General features: G+C 41.5%; 1 protein-coding gene across 9 annotated transcripts in view; it reads left to right on the forward strand.

Annotated features, from left to right (window-relative positions):
• The window catches only part of clcn5b (chloride channel, voltage-sensitive 5b), a 127,661-nt gene that overhangs the window by 30,968 nt on the left and 82,526 nt on the right, over positions 1-14,167 (forward strand). For 3 of the 9 annotated variants that reach the window (XM_048605026.1, XM_048605030.1, XM_048605032.1), the window contains exon 2: positions 3,782-3,953. The exons of 4 other annotated variants lie outside the window; for them this stretch is intronic. The gene's annotated coding sequence lies outside the window, so the exon portion shown is untranslated. Of the gene's footprint in view, positions 1-1,387; positions 1,504-3,432; positions 3,456-3,781; positions 3,954-14,167 lie in introns of those variants that run through there. 2 more of the 9 variants (XM_048605031.1, XM_048605027.1) reach the window with 2 other exon arrangements.

Consider the following 14,167-nt stretch of genomic DNA (forward strand, 5'->3'; position numbering starts at 1 on the left):
TCCTTCCCCCACCCTAACTGCCTTTTGTAGGACCGCACACTCCGCGACTCCTTCGTCTGCTTCACACGCCCCACTAACCCCACCACCATCCCTGCAACCACAGGAAGTGCCTCACCTCCCCCCTCACCTCCCCCCTCACCTCCCCCCTCACCTCCATTCAAGGCCCAAAGCAAACTTTTCATATTCGATAGGAGTTCACCTGTACATCCTCCAACTTGGTCTACTGAATCCATTGCTCCTGATGTGGACTCCTCTATATCGGTGAGACAAAGCGTAGACTCGGGGACCGTTTCATGGAGCATCTGCAAAAACAACTTCCAGTCGCCAACCATTTTAACTCCTCCTCCCACTCCCTGGGTGGTATGTCCATCCTGGGCCTCCTCCAGTGTCACAGTGACACCACACGCAAACTGGAGGAGCAACACCTCATTTGCTGCCTCAGGAGCCTACAGCCTGATGGCCTGAACGTAGAATTTACCAATTTTAAAATCTCCTCATCCCCGCCCCCTTGACCGGATACAATCTGTCCACCTTCTTCCCCACCTGTCCTCCCTACCCTTCCCACCAACTAATCCCGACTACCTACTACCTGCATCCAACCTATCACCACCCCACCCATCTTCCCTCCTGACTCCTTGACCCGACACAACCTGTCCCATCTTCTTTCCTACCTATCCGCCCCTCCCATCCCACTAACCAATCCCCACTACTCTCTACCTGCATTCGCCTATCACCATCCCAACTACCTGTTCCCCAGCCCCACCCCTCCTCTCTCTTTATTTCCCAGCTCCCTTCCCCTCCCCATTTCTGGAGAAAGGTCCTGACCTGAAACGTCAACTTTCCTGTCCTCTGCTGCTCCACACTGTGTTGTGTTGATTTTATTCCTCTTGGTGCCCTTCACCATCTTCAGTTCCAAGTTAAATTTAATAAAGCCTTGTCCGTAGGTGTAGGTGAATTCAGAGTCAGTTGATCATGATTATTTTGTGTAAATCAGATTAACTTCTACCAATTCGAATGGTTTGTTCATGTTATTCAAAAGCTTGTTTTTGAACTCTGGTAAATATGTCAACAATTTTGAATGCCAACTAGCTGATCATTGACTTTGTTATTCGGTTTCAAAACCAAATTATCAAGTTGAGCTCTCTGAACGTTACCAGCTGCATAGAATGTGATTAGTAAAATGGGAAAGCAAATAAAGGGAAGAATGCAGTGAAATTTGATTTAATTCCGTACTCGGGTGGCTGTAGTTTGATTTTGTGACTTCAAGATTAAACAGTCCCCTACAATCAACTGTGTCACTGCAGTCTCAGTACAAAAGCAACTCCAATGTCATTAGCCTCTCTCCTCTTCCACTACTCCGCCTCCAAAATGTTGCAATTCCTGGTATCGAGGTATCCTGTTGTGGAAGAGCGTCTGAGCACAACCACGATTGATCACTAAATAAAGCTACAAAATACATTTATCAAAAAAGAAGAAAGGTTTGATTTGCAAGCAGCTAAGTAGGTAATTGGTTATTTACCTTTTAACTCAATCTATTTTTCTTTCTTGTTAAAGCATTCATTGTACTAAGTGGTTACAGGAGTGGTGTTGAGACACTGCCAATTTGGTTAGTTTGCTTTACCAAACTGTTGTGGTTATTAATAATGTAGTTATAAGACAGTATGTTCTTTTATTTTGCCTTCATTTCTGTGAGCAGACAGTTGATCTCTTTTTGCAATGTGCTTAGCAGCACTTCTTTAAATTTGGTAGCTATGGAGCTCTTTGCCACAACACTTTGGATGACGGAAGCAATGAGAGATTACACAGACTAGAGCTTTATTACATGAAATTGAGAGGTAAAATGTGATTTGGTTGTTGTTTAAGTTGCAAAGTGAAGTGAAGAGAGAGGAAACATTTTCTGCTGGCTGGAGAAATCCAAGGCTTGGGGTACAGTCTGAAGACTAGAGCCAGACTTTTCAGGAGAGCATTTGAGAAACATTTCTGTACATTAGGGTGGTAGAAGTTTGCTACTGTCTTCTGATCAATTGTTAATTTAAAATCCAAAATTGTTCGATGTTTGAAAGATATTAATTAATATGAGGCAAAGTGGGGTAATGATCTTATTCAATGGCTGGGGTAAAATTACAAAGTTAAACAGTCTACTATTCTTATCTTCCTGTCAACATTAACAATTTGTGTAAAATACTAAATTAAGTGTCGAAAGGAACTTTCTGCTTCTGGTATGAGCATTTCCTCCTAGACTTCCTTGAACCATAACAGATTAGAGATCAGGTGTTTGTGACTAATGCTGTTTCCAAGCAATTACTCTCCGGTTTAGCAGTAGTTCAGCCACATGACCATGCTTTTAGTTTTTTTTTTGCATAATAGCCTGACTCAAAGGTTTTGGAGTAGATTTGTAGCTCGGTTGTGGGTGTTGAGATTGGTTGGCTCGCTGAGCTGGTTTGTTGTTCCGCATATTGTTGCGGAACAACAAACCAGCTCGGCGAGCCAACCAACCTCAATAGCCTGACTCAAATTTTGCTATATCAATTGACTTATAATACCTAACCAAAGCATGAAATCGTCGAAAATGTGAACAAATAAATCACTGATTGCAACGTATCACTGTTTTAAATAAAAACCAAAAGAACTGTGGATGCTGTTCATTTCTAGCTGTATTTTAATAGAGCAATTGATGTTTTCAGAATATGATTCAAGTTGTGTCCTCGCCATAAGAATTTTGCTTCAGTAGCTTTCATTCCAGATTACGATCTATTTAAAAATCACTTAGCTTCAGGTTTTTGCTGAGCAGTAATATGTCTCATGGGTGATTATTTTCATCATATTTGATCTCTACATGAGTATGCTTTTGTGTTGAATCTTAATAATTTGTTTGCATTAAGGGTTTTTGAAATAAAGTGCAGGAAATGGATCTAAGGAGAATAAATGCAACCAGGCTGCAAACAGCATAGGATTGGTACACTAACTATTGCAGGAAATAATGTATTTAAATAGAATTGGGGAAGAAGGGTGAAAGGGTAGCTGTGTTATTTAGAAATATCATAAATGGCAGTACTGAAAAAAAAAACAATGTGATAAGACATTATTCATGTCAATAGAAGATAAAGTGTAGTAAGGCATTTCAGACTAATAGGATATGCTACGGACCACTAAGTAATAGAATGGTTGGGGGAAAATTTAGGTAACGTATGAATTAAAAAAAGTGATAGTGATGAGGGATTTCAACTGCTTCCAAATAAGCTGGGAGGAAATGGAAGGCAAAGGTGGAAGTTTTTAACAGTATACTTTTGACTCAATATATAAGAAGCCCTACAAGAGAGGAAGTAATGTCAAACTTAATAAGGGGAAGTGAGCTCAATCAGATAAAGGAAGGAAGTGTGAGAGAACCTAAAGGGTGCATTGATCATTATATTACAAAGTATAATACGAAAACAAGACAATAGAAGGCAGTTCAGGTAAGGTCATTGAATTTTTTAAGGCTGAATTATGTAGACCATTTGACAGATAAGTGATGGGGGAATGCATTGATAATTAAGCCCCTCTATTCCAACCATTGCATCATTAATGTGAATGTTGATTCAATTAACAAAATAGCCAATTGCTTTTCTTTTTAGTACTACTATCAAAAACAAAATAAATGTCTTCAGGGGACCTTTTAATGAGCTCAAAATGTCTGTTTATTATGAACAAAAGTTAATCTTAAAGTAAGTGGCAAACTCTCTTGTTAATACCTGAGCTATGATCCAAAATTCAAACTATGTCCCATTAATCTCTCACACAGATTCTCACGACAGTAGACAAGACCAGTCTCTGTGGAAATTATGGCTTTTTAAAAGAGCTAAAGAGAGAAAAACCACATTTAGTGGGCCAAAGGTCTGGAAGTGAAGAATAGAATTTGCTAACTGCTTATGTCCGCTGAATTTCCTGTCAACAATGCTGAATTTCTGACAGCTGTAAGTTGATTTTAAATTTTGATTTCAGATTCCAATCCATTTGGATTTGAATCGTGGCGAATTGTCACTTTCCATGACTTTGGGTTTTACCAGGTAGACAGAAATACTGGCATTTGGAAATGATGATATTCCTAAGGACTTTAGGAAACAGCATTGCGGGATAGATACTGCATCCATTAGAATAGCTTCTTTACCTTCTGTCTTTGATTTGATTTATTACTGTCACGTGTATCTAAGTACATTACTTAAGTTTTGTTTTCCATGCAGTACAGGCAGATCATAATATACAAAGATCATAGGGTGATTGAACAAAGCGAGGAATACAAAGTTACGCCTACAAAGAAGATGCACAATCAGCATTAGATTTAAATTTTGAGACTGCTGGGTCTGTAAAACAGAATTCTAAATCCAAAGAAAGTTGCTAGGAGATTAATTAGCTTAAGCCTATAGTTTCTTCAAACTCAGTTTTTTCCGGAAATTATTCCATAAGCACCATTTCTTGCCTTCTTGAATTTTGCTTACCAGCTTCTCCAAAGTCACCTTACTTTCAGCAAAAACAGCAGATGACTTATTACACACATTAATCTGATTGCTTAGTTCCACAAAATCACATGGTACAATCATTTTCAATTCAATGAAAGGCCAAATAGTCATAAATCTTCCAGATATCCCCACATAGTCCTTTGAATATAAATAGGTATTTCCAGCACAAAAGAAATCAAGGGTATGGGAAATAGATTGCAACTGTTCAAGAAGACAGCCCACTACCACCATCTCAAGGGAGCTAGGGACCGGCAATAAATACTGGCCCAGCCAGTGATGCCCATATCCCATGAGTGAGTAAATGCAATAGGCAGGAAAGTACAGTCTAGATATAGATCAGCTATGATCTGATCAAATAGTGGAACAGGCTCGAGAGGGCAAATGGCCTGCTGCTACTCCTAACTTCTATATTTTTATGTTGTTAACTGCTGATACACAGTAGAAACATGGAGAAGATAGCATAAGCATTTATTGATACCTAAAACTTATTTCTTTTTGATCAAGTTTTTACTCCAAACTGCTTCCAATGTAAGTATATCCTTCATTAAGAAGATCAAAATCTGCACAGCACATCTTGTGCACTTAATTTTGGCACGATTTCCCTACTTTTGTATCTTCGCAATACCCTTTTATTATAAAGACCTGCATTCCATTTGTATTCCAAGTTACTAGTTGTACCTACATGCTAACTTCTTGTGATGTGATAAGTAGACGATACCAGATTCTTTTATACTACAGCATTCTGCACTTTCTCTTAATTTGACTTGCACTCTGATTTTCTCTCCTTCCGGTCAAAGTTGTCAACCCTATAGTTAGCCATATGTATATTCCATTTGTCAATTTTTTACCTACTCATTAAATCTATCCGTATCCCTTTGGAGACTCTTTGTATGGTTCTCATAACTTATTTTCCCACCTTTTTGTATTGGTAGAAACTTTGGCCATTGTACAGCCTGCCCCTTCACACAGTTAATATGCTATGAATAATTGAGGCCCCACCTCTGAGCCCTTTGGAACTCTGCTTGTATTAGTTCTTCAACCTGTAAATGACCCATTTATCTCAACCTCCTGTTTCCTGTTAGTCAGCCAATCCTCTATCTGTGCCCTGCTAAAAAAAGGGTCACTGGCCCTGAAACTTTAACAATGCTTTCTCACAACAGATGTTGTCAGACCTGAGTTTTTCCAGCAATTTGTATGTGTTTCTGATATCCAGCATCCACAGTTTTTGGGGTTTGTATTTTCCCTCCATTTATGTTAATATGTCATTCCCAAGAACATGTGCTTTTACTTTGTACAATAAACCCTTTTACATAATACCTGTCAATTTTTGCTTTTTGGAAATCCAAATATAGTAAATTTTCTGGTTTCTCTTTGTACAGTTTGTTTGTTACATCTCAAAAGAACTTAAATTTGTCAACCATGATTCCTTTTTAACTAAACCATGTTGACTTTGCCTGATTGTATTATGACTTTCTAAATGTCCTACAACTGCATTACCACCTTCTTTAATAATGGATTTTAACGTTTTCCCAATAACCAACATTAGGTTGACTTAGTCCATATTTTCCTCCTTTCTGACTCCCTCCTTTCTTCAGTAAAGGCATTCCATTTACAATTTTCCAATCTGTTGGAACATTTCCTGAATCTCGGGAATTTTGGAAGATTGAACTCAGTGCATCCATTCTTTTCAGACCTGAGGATACAGGCCATCTGGGCCAGGTGTCTTTTCAGATTTTAGTCCTATTAGTTTTACTTTTCCTTTAGAAATTGTGATTGTTTTAGATTTCTCTTATTCTTCTCCTATTTTCCAGTATTCTTGGAATGCTTTGCTGTTTTCTCCTGTAAAGACAGGAGGAGACGTTGGCAAAATGATTAGTTTCACTGCAGTAATAATCCAGAACCCCAGCATGATATTCTCAGGGCAACAGTTTGAATCCCACCTTAGCAGCTGGTGAAATTTGAATTAAGTAGCTAGAATTAAAAAGCTAGCCTAATGACAATCATGTAACCATTGTTAATTTGTCATAAAAACCCATCTGTTTCACTAATCTTTTTTCAGGAAGGAGATCTGACAACCTTTATCAGGGCTGGCCTACATGTGACTTGAGACCAATAGAAATGTGGTTGATTCTTAACTGACCTCTGAAATGGCTTAGCAAGCCATTGAGTTGTATGAAACTGCTCTGAAGTCTAAACAAGGAAACAAAATGGAACAGTCCATCTGGCATCAACCTAAGAACTGACAATGACAGGGTTGTTTTTGTAGCTGTCAACCCTCCGGAGCTCTCCCTAGCAGCATCTGGAGGTTTGCACCAAAATTGGGAGAGCTGTCCCAAAGACTGGTCAAGCAACAACTGGACATAGTCTTATATACAGAATCATATAAACTATGTCCCAAATGCCACCATCACCATCTGTGAGCTTGTCCTGTCCAACTGGCAGGACAGAGGTACCAGAGATGGCGGGGCAGTGGTATACAGTCAGAAAAGAGTTGCCCTGGGAGTCCTCAGCATTGACTGTGGACCCCACCAATGTCTTATGGTATCAGGTCAAACATGGGCAAGGAAACATCCTGTTGATTACCACATACTTCCTGTTCTCTTCCCGCCACCTCCCCTCCCCCCCCCCCCCCCCCCCCCCCCCCCCCACCCACTTATTCCGCCTTTCAGCTAATGAATTGTAACACTTCTGCTGAACACCTTGGGAGAAGTGGTGCCGTGGAAGTAAAGCCCCTGAACTAGTATTCCAAAATCCTAGGTTATTGCTGTGGGGAATGGTCTGGAAATCAAGTCCCATTATTGTGGAGTTGTCACTACAGTTAAATATTTTAAAAAGCATGCAGAGTTCCCCAATGTACTTATCTTTTAGACCTAAGTTGAAGAAGGCATGGATAAGGTGTCAGTATTTTAACAAAAAAATACTATTACAAATAATTAGACTCTAGCTACAGTTAAACAATTATGAACCATTGGCATATAACTCTAGAATTTAAAACAGTCCCCTTTCCCCACAATTAAAAATAAAAAGACAAGATCTTTTAAATGCTGGCCTAGCTAGTTACACTCATATTGCTTTGAACAAGGCACAGTGGCAGTGTCCCTGCCCCTGGACCCAAGAGGCCTGGGTTCATGTCCCACCTGCTCCAGAGGTGTGTAAGAACATCTCTCAACAGGTTAACTTAAAAACAATGGTTAAAATGAAAGAAGAAAAATACTTGTTCACTGCCTCTGCTGATTCATTGTTTCCATTATGGTTTTCTGTTTCATTCTCTAAGGAATTAACATTGAACTGTAGTTACTCTTTTCCTTTTTTATATACTCGTAGAAACGTTTGCTATTTGTTTATAAATTTCTCACTAGTTATTTATTGTACTCCAATTTCTCAGTCTTCATTTTTCATCTTCCTTAACTTTGGTCATTAACCTGGAAGGAGCGTAGAATCTTTCCTTCGCAGCCAAAAGAGGGAAAAACTGTTCTTTAGACAAAATAGCTGCAGAGAACCCCTTGAAGAGGGTGGAGGGTAAATGCAAGTCCACAGTAATACTATTGGTTACATAGTTCAATGTCTACAAAATGCTTTTTTAAAAAAAAAATTCTAAAGCAGAAATTTAAAAAAAAGTATAAAATTGCCAAAATTAACTGTAGGTCTGCAGTGCCACTGGTATAAACTTGGGAATAAATTCTGTGCCTGTTGCCTTGGTCACTGTACAATGTGTAGGAGAAAGCATGAAAAAAATTAAATTTTTAAAAGTTGAATTTTATCTAGAAACAGTTGTTTCATAATGGTTTATTGTAACACTTAAATTTATATCATGCTATGTTGTGTTGAAAAATCGCCAAGTACTTTTGAAAATTACTATGTTAGGGTATGTAATGTATGATAATGAAGATATTTTGAGGCACAGTCGGCAAAGTGATGCATAATTAAAAGTGATTCTTTGTGGGAATCCGTTGAGGGAAGGTTGTTGGCCAAAATACTGAACTCTCTTGCTCTTCTTCTGTAAATCTTTAACATCCACCGAAGCCGCCAGAGCAAGCAGCAAGATATTTGGTTTAAAGCCTCATTCAAAGACCTTTTTGAAATGAGGATCTCCTTCCTATTCAATTGTTGTGTCAGGCTGAATTATATTCTCAAACATTGATATAAGGCTTGAACCTAAAACGCCTCACTTGGAGATTGTGATCATGAAGCACAGAACAGAGCTGCCCACTTGACCATCCAACAGAAATTTAGAATAAAAAGTTGAAGGAACTATGGTCTCTACCTTCCTTGATCTTTGGCAAATAGCTCTAGCTTTTAAAGCTTGGCTCCAGTGTATTTTTGTGTCTTTATAAAAGCTCGCTCTTTCAAGTCGTGGAAATTTTTACATTTCAAAGCAAAAGTCTGTGAAGGCCAAAGAATGAAAAAGCCAAGAAGCAGAATAATGTAGCTGGCAAGTGGTAATATCCAGCAACTACTAATTTGAGACTATGCCTTGTGGGTTTTTGGAGGCAGCAGAGTATGTACTGCAAAAGTTTGGCCTGAGTAATTTTGTTGGAATTTGACCATTTTGTAGGAATTTTTAAATTTTGTATTTTCTCCTGAAGAACCTGGGTTTTTGTATAATGCAGCAAATTAATGATGCTCTTATTTTTATATATCTTGTGGTATCAGGTCAACCATAGACAAGCAAATCTCTTGCTTCTAATAGCCCACACTTTTTTTTTCCCCAAATCCCCTTCAGCTGATAAATCAGCTCAGTTGGCTGGATAGGCTGGGACTTTATTCACTGGAGCGAAGGAGGTTGAGGGGTGACCTTTATAGAGGTTTACAAAATGATGAGGGTATAGATAAGGTGAATGGCAGGTGTCTTCCCCCAAGGGTGGGGGGATTTCAAGACTAGAGGGCATATTTTTTAAGGGAGAGGAGAAAGATTTTACAAATAACCACAAGGGGGCAATTTTTTTTTTTTTTACACAGAGTGGTTAGTATGTGGAATGAGCTTCCAGAGAAAGTGTTAGATGCAGGTACAATGACAACATTTAAGGGACATTTGGATAAGTATATGAATAAGAAATGTTTGGAGGGATGCGGCCAGGCAGGTGGGACTAGTTTAGTTTGGGATTATGGTCAACATGGGCTGTTTGCACTGTGCAGGGTCTGTTTCCGTGCTGTATGACTCCGTAACCCTCTAACCCCATGGCTGGTCTGCAATGCAAGGTGATGCCAAAGTGCGTGTTCAGTTTCCACACTGGCAGAGATTATCATGAAGGTCTTGCTCTCTCCTTCTCCTCTCACTGACTCAGTGACCCATCTGTTATGCTTCTGTAATGAGAGAGCAGCCCTATCGACTGGTAAGCTTACGACAACTTTACCACACCACTTGGAAGAAGCATTGAGTGTGGCATGGCACAGAATGTACTTTACCTTGGGTACTTAAATGTCCATCACCAAGAATGGCTCAGTAACACTGCTCGTGACTGAACTTGCTGAGTCTTGAAGGTCATTATGCCAGACTAGACCTGTGATAAGGGTGAGAGAAACAACAAACAGAAAAACCTACATTACCTCCTCTTTATCAATCGACCTGTTACTGCCATGGACAGATCCATTGGTAGAACCTCGTGGCCTGGCATTGCCACGCTACTGATTCCATGAAGCCAGGAGATCAACCCTGGTTCAATTAAGAGCATGAGGTGTCAGGAGCAGTACGAGGCATACTGAAAAGCAAAGGTCAACCTAGTGAAGTTACAACATAGGACTACTGCATACCAAACTAGAAAAGCAGCATGTATTATACAGAATCAAGATCCCACAGCAAAAGTCAGATCTAAGCTCTGCAGTCTTGTCACATCCATTCATGAATGCTGGTGTGCAATAACCAATTAGCACAAGGAAGAGGAGGCTGCACACACACAGCCCCATCCTCCGCGTTACAGGAGATCAGCACATCAGTGCAAAAGACAAGGCTTGAAGCATTTGCAGCAATCTTCTCCCTAAGTGCTAAGTGACTGATCCAGCTTGATCTGATGTCTCCAAGATCAGAGAAGACAGCTACATGAGCTCCATTTGAGATCACAAAGGAGTTGTAGCCACTGGCTACTGTGGATGGATCGTGAAGACATTCCAGCAATAGTACTTAAGGCTTCTGCTTCGGAAATAGCTGTACCCATTGCCAAGCTGTTCCATCAGAGCTGCTGCACTTACATCTACATAGCAATGTAGAATAGTGCCCAGTCCTATGTTGCTATGTCCTGTCAATAAAAAGAGGAAAGATCCAACACAGCCTTGTACTGCTCTATCAGTTTACTCTGTATTATCGACATAATGAAGGAAGGTGCGTATTCAGTAGTCCGGTCAAATGACATGTACACAGTAATAGCCTGCTCACAGATGCTCGGTTTAAGTTCTGCCAGGGTTACTCAGGGCCTGACCTCATTACAGCCTTGGACCAAACGTGGACAAAAGAAACTAACCCCAAAGGTGAGCTAAGAGTGACTGTAATTGATGACAAGGCAGCATATGACTGACCTATAGCATCAAGGAGCTTTGGCAAAACAAAGTTGATGAGAATCAAGGAAAGAATGCCCCACTTGTTGGTCATACCAGGCACAAAGGAAGGTGGATGTTCTCTTCTGGAGGCCCATCATCACAGTCCCAGAGCATTACTGCAGGTTTTCCTCACTGTAGTGTCCTAGGCTCAACCATGTTCAGCTGCTTCCCCATTGACCTTCCCTTCATCCCGTTTGCATTTACACTTCACTTAAGTAAATTCTTCTATTCATATTTACTTATGCTTCAGCAAATTTGTCATCCACCAATCCAACGTAATCTTAAACATTCACATATCTTCTGCCTTAACCATTAACATTACAACACAGTCTACAACATCTCAAAACACAACTTATAATCTCCCAATGCTTTTCAATTTGTTTTCTGCATGTTGTCCCAAATTTCTTGCTTTCCACTTTTGTATATATGGTTTCTTGTTGTTAACCTCTTAGTTAATGGAAATGGGGACCTGCACTTATAAACCTGTCCGCTCTGTTCAAAATCTTACACACTTCTGTCATGACACATTGGTTTTTAGAATCTATAGCCATGTGAAATACTTGTAATTCTCTCAGCTGTTCCTTAAAACCATTTATATGAAACTGATGATCTCTTTTACATAGGTAGGGTACAATCCTGAATGACATTGGCTATGGTGAGAAATACGGGAGAATCATACCTCTCTCTCTCCTTCCTGGACCTGTCTGTTTCCATCTCTGGCAACCATCTGGAAACCGATATCCATTTCAAGCCCACCGACTCCCACAGCTATCTAGAATACACCTCCTCCCACCCACCTTCCTGCAAAAATGCCATCCCATATTCCCAATTCCTTCGCCTCCGCTGTATCTGCTCCCAGGATGAGGCATTCCACTCCTGAACATCTCAGATGTCCTCGTTTTTCAAGGACCGCAACTTCCCCCCCCACCTCAGTGGTCAAGAACGCCCTCGATCGTGTCTCCCGCATTTCCCGCAACTTATCCCTCGCAACCCCTCCCCGCAATAACCACCAAAAAAGAATCCCCCTCGTCCTCACGTACCACCCCACCAACCTCCGGATCCAACGCATCATCCTCCAACACTTCCGCCATCTGCGATCCGACCCCACCACCAAAGACATTTTTCCCCTCCCCACCCTTATCCGCTTTCCGGAGGGACCACTCTCTCCGTGATTCACTTGTCCGCTCCACAATCCTCTCCAGCCCCACCACACCCGGCACTTTTCCCTGCAACCACAGAAAGTGCTACACCTGCCCCTACACCTCCCCCCTCACCCCCATCCCAGGCCCCAAGAAGACTTTCCACATCAAGCAGATGTTCACTTGCACATCTGCTAATATGGTATACTGTATCCGCTGTTCCCGTTGTGGCCTCCTGTGCATCGGGGAAACCAAGCGGAGGCTTGGGGACCGCTTTGCGGAACACCTATGCTCAGTTCGCACTAAACAACTCCATCTCCCAGTAGCGAACCATTTCAACTCCCCCTCCCCTTCCTCAGACAACATGTCCATCCTTGGCCTCCTGCAGTGCCACAACGATGCCACCCGAAGGTTGCAGGAACAGCACCTCACATTTCGCTTGGGAACCCTGCAGCCCAATGGTATCAATATGGACTTCACAAGCTTCAAAATCTCCCCTTCCCCTACCGCATCCCAAAACCAGCCCAGCTTGTCCCTGCCTCCCACCTATCCCCTCCTCCCACCTCAAGCCCCACCCCCATCTCCTACCTACAAGCCTCATCCCGCCCCCTTGACCTGTCCGTCCTCCCTGGACTGACCTATCCCCTCCCTAACTCCCCATCTACACTCACCTTTACTGGCTCCATACCCGCCTCTTTGACCTGTCTGTCTCCTCTCCACCTATCTTCTTCACTATCCATCTTCTATCCACCTCCCCCTCTCTCCCTATTTATTTCAGAACCCCCTTCCCCTCCCCCATTTCTGAAGAAGGGTCTAGGCCCGAAACGTCAGCTTTCCTGCTCCTCTGATGCTGCTTGGCCTGCAGTGTTCATCCAGCTCTGCACCTTGTTATCTCTGAATCATATTAGCAGTCGGATGAGACCATTCTCAATGTCAGAGGAAGCTCAGAGTTCTGGGTATCAAGGCAAGATTCTCGCTAAAGGGCGGCAAGATACCTATTAAAGTGGATCATTGCTTGTGAACAACCTCAACAACTAATCTCACATCCATAATACGTAGGTTCCTATTCTACCACACCATGTGGAAACTAGACATGGACGTTTATTTTGGGAATTGTCTGACCAAGTACCTGGCACCGTCAACTCTTTGCTTGTGCTTCTGGGCCACCATCCTGGACACCCCAGCAACAATATCAAAGGCATGCTCCAGGGCACTGACGTCATGCCCCTATATCCATGGACCTTTGCACCTAACAACTGCCAGCATCTCAGAACCCTCAAATCCACTTGCAGGTTGGTTCTGTGCTAAAGCTGCCTTAGTAGCACCCTAGCTGCTATCACTGCAATGCCACTCCAAAGGCACTTTGCATGCAGGGACATGCACTACAGGCTGTATCTCAGAACTGCTTAATTACTCTTTTAGCTGTCACTTGCTTATCACCGATATACATATACCCTCCTTTGCCTTGCCTTGGCTTGTGTCATCTCTCAGTGCAGTCACAGACCTCTCTTACATTGCCAGCCTGATCCAATGTCACTATCAATGTTGCTGTAGCATGACATAACCTCCTCTGCCAGTCCTGAGGAGGGTCGATCCTCTGCACCACCTCTTGACCAGGACATTCTGATACTGTCCACAAAGCTGGCACAGCAGCTCATTTAGTAAACTTATTAAATTTTGAATCTCTTATGATTGCTTTGTTCTCATATCTGCACCTCTTCAAATGTTCTCCTTACAACTTCTCTACTTTGGGGAGTATACCAAACATGTTCTCCAGCATTTGCAGTTTTTGCTATCTCCCAATAGCATGAAAATCGCTGTTTGTGCCTGGTATCTTCAACCTTGAGCTCTCCAGTTTTTAATCTTAGAAAATGAAAGATGTGATGTGGACTGACTCCTGTTTGTAAAAGACTGAAGCTACTTTTATATTGTTCTTTAATTAGTATTCGAGTCCTATTGTCAGTCAGCCAACTTTTGGCATTTATCTTGGACTACCCATGT

Source organism: Rhincodon typus, chromosome 14 (assembly GCF_021869965.1).
Source record: "Rhincodon typus isolate 14 chromosome 14, sRhiTyp1.1, whole genome shotgun sequence".
Lineage (NCBI taxonomy): Eukaryota > Metazoa > Chordata > Chondrichthyes > Orectolobiformes > Rhincodontidae > Rhincodon > Rhincodon typus.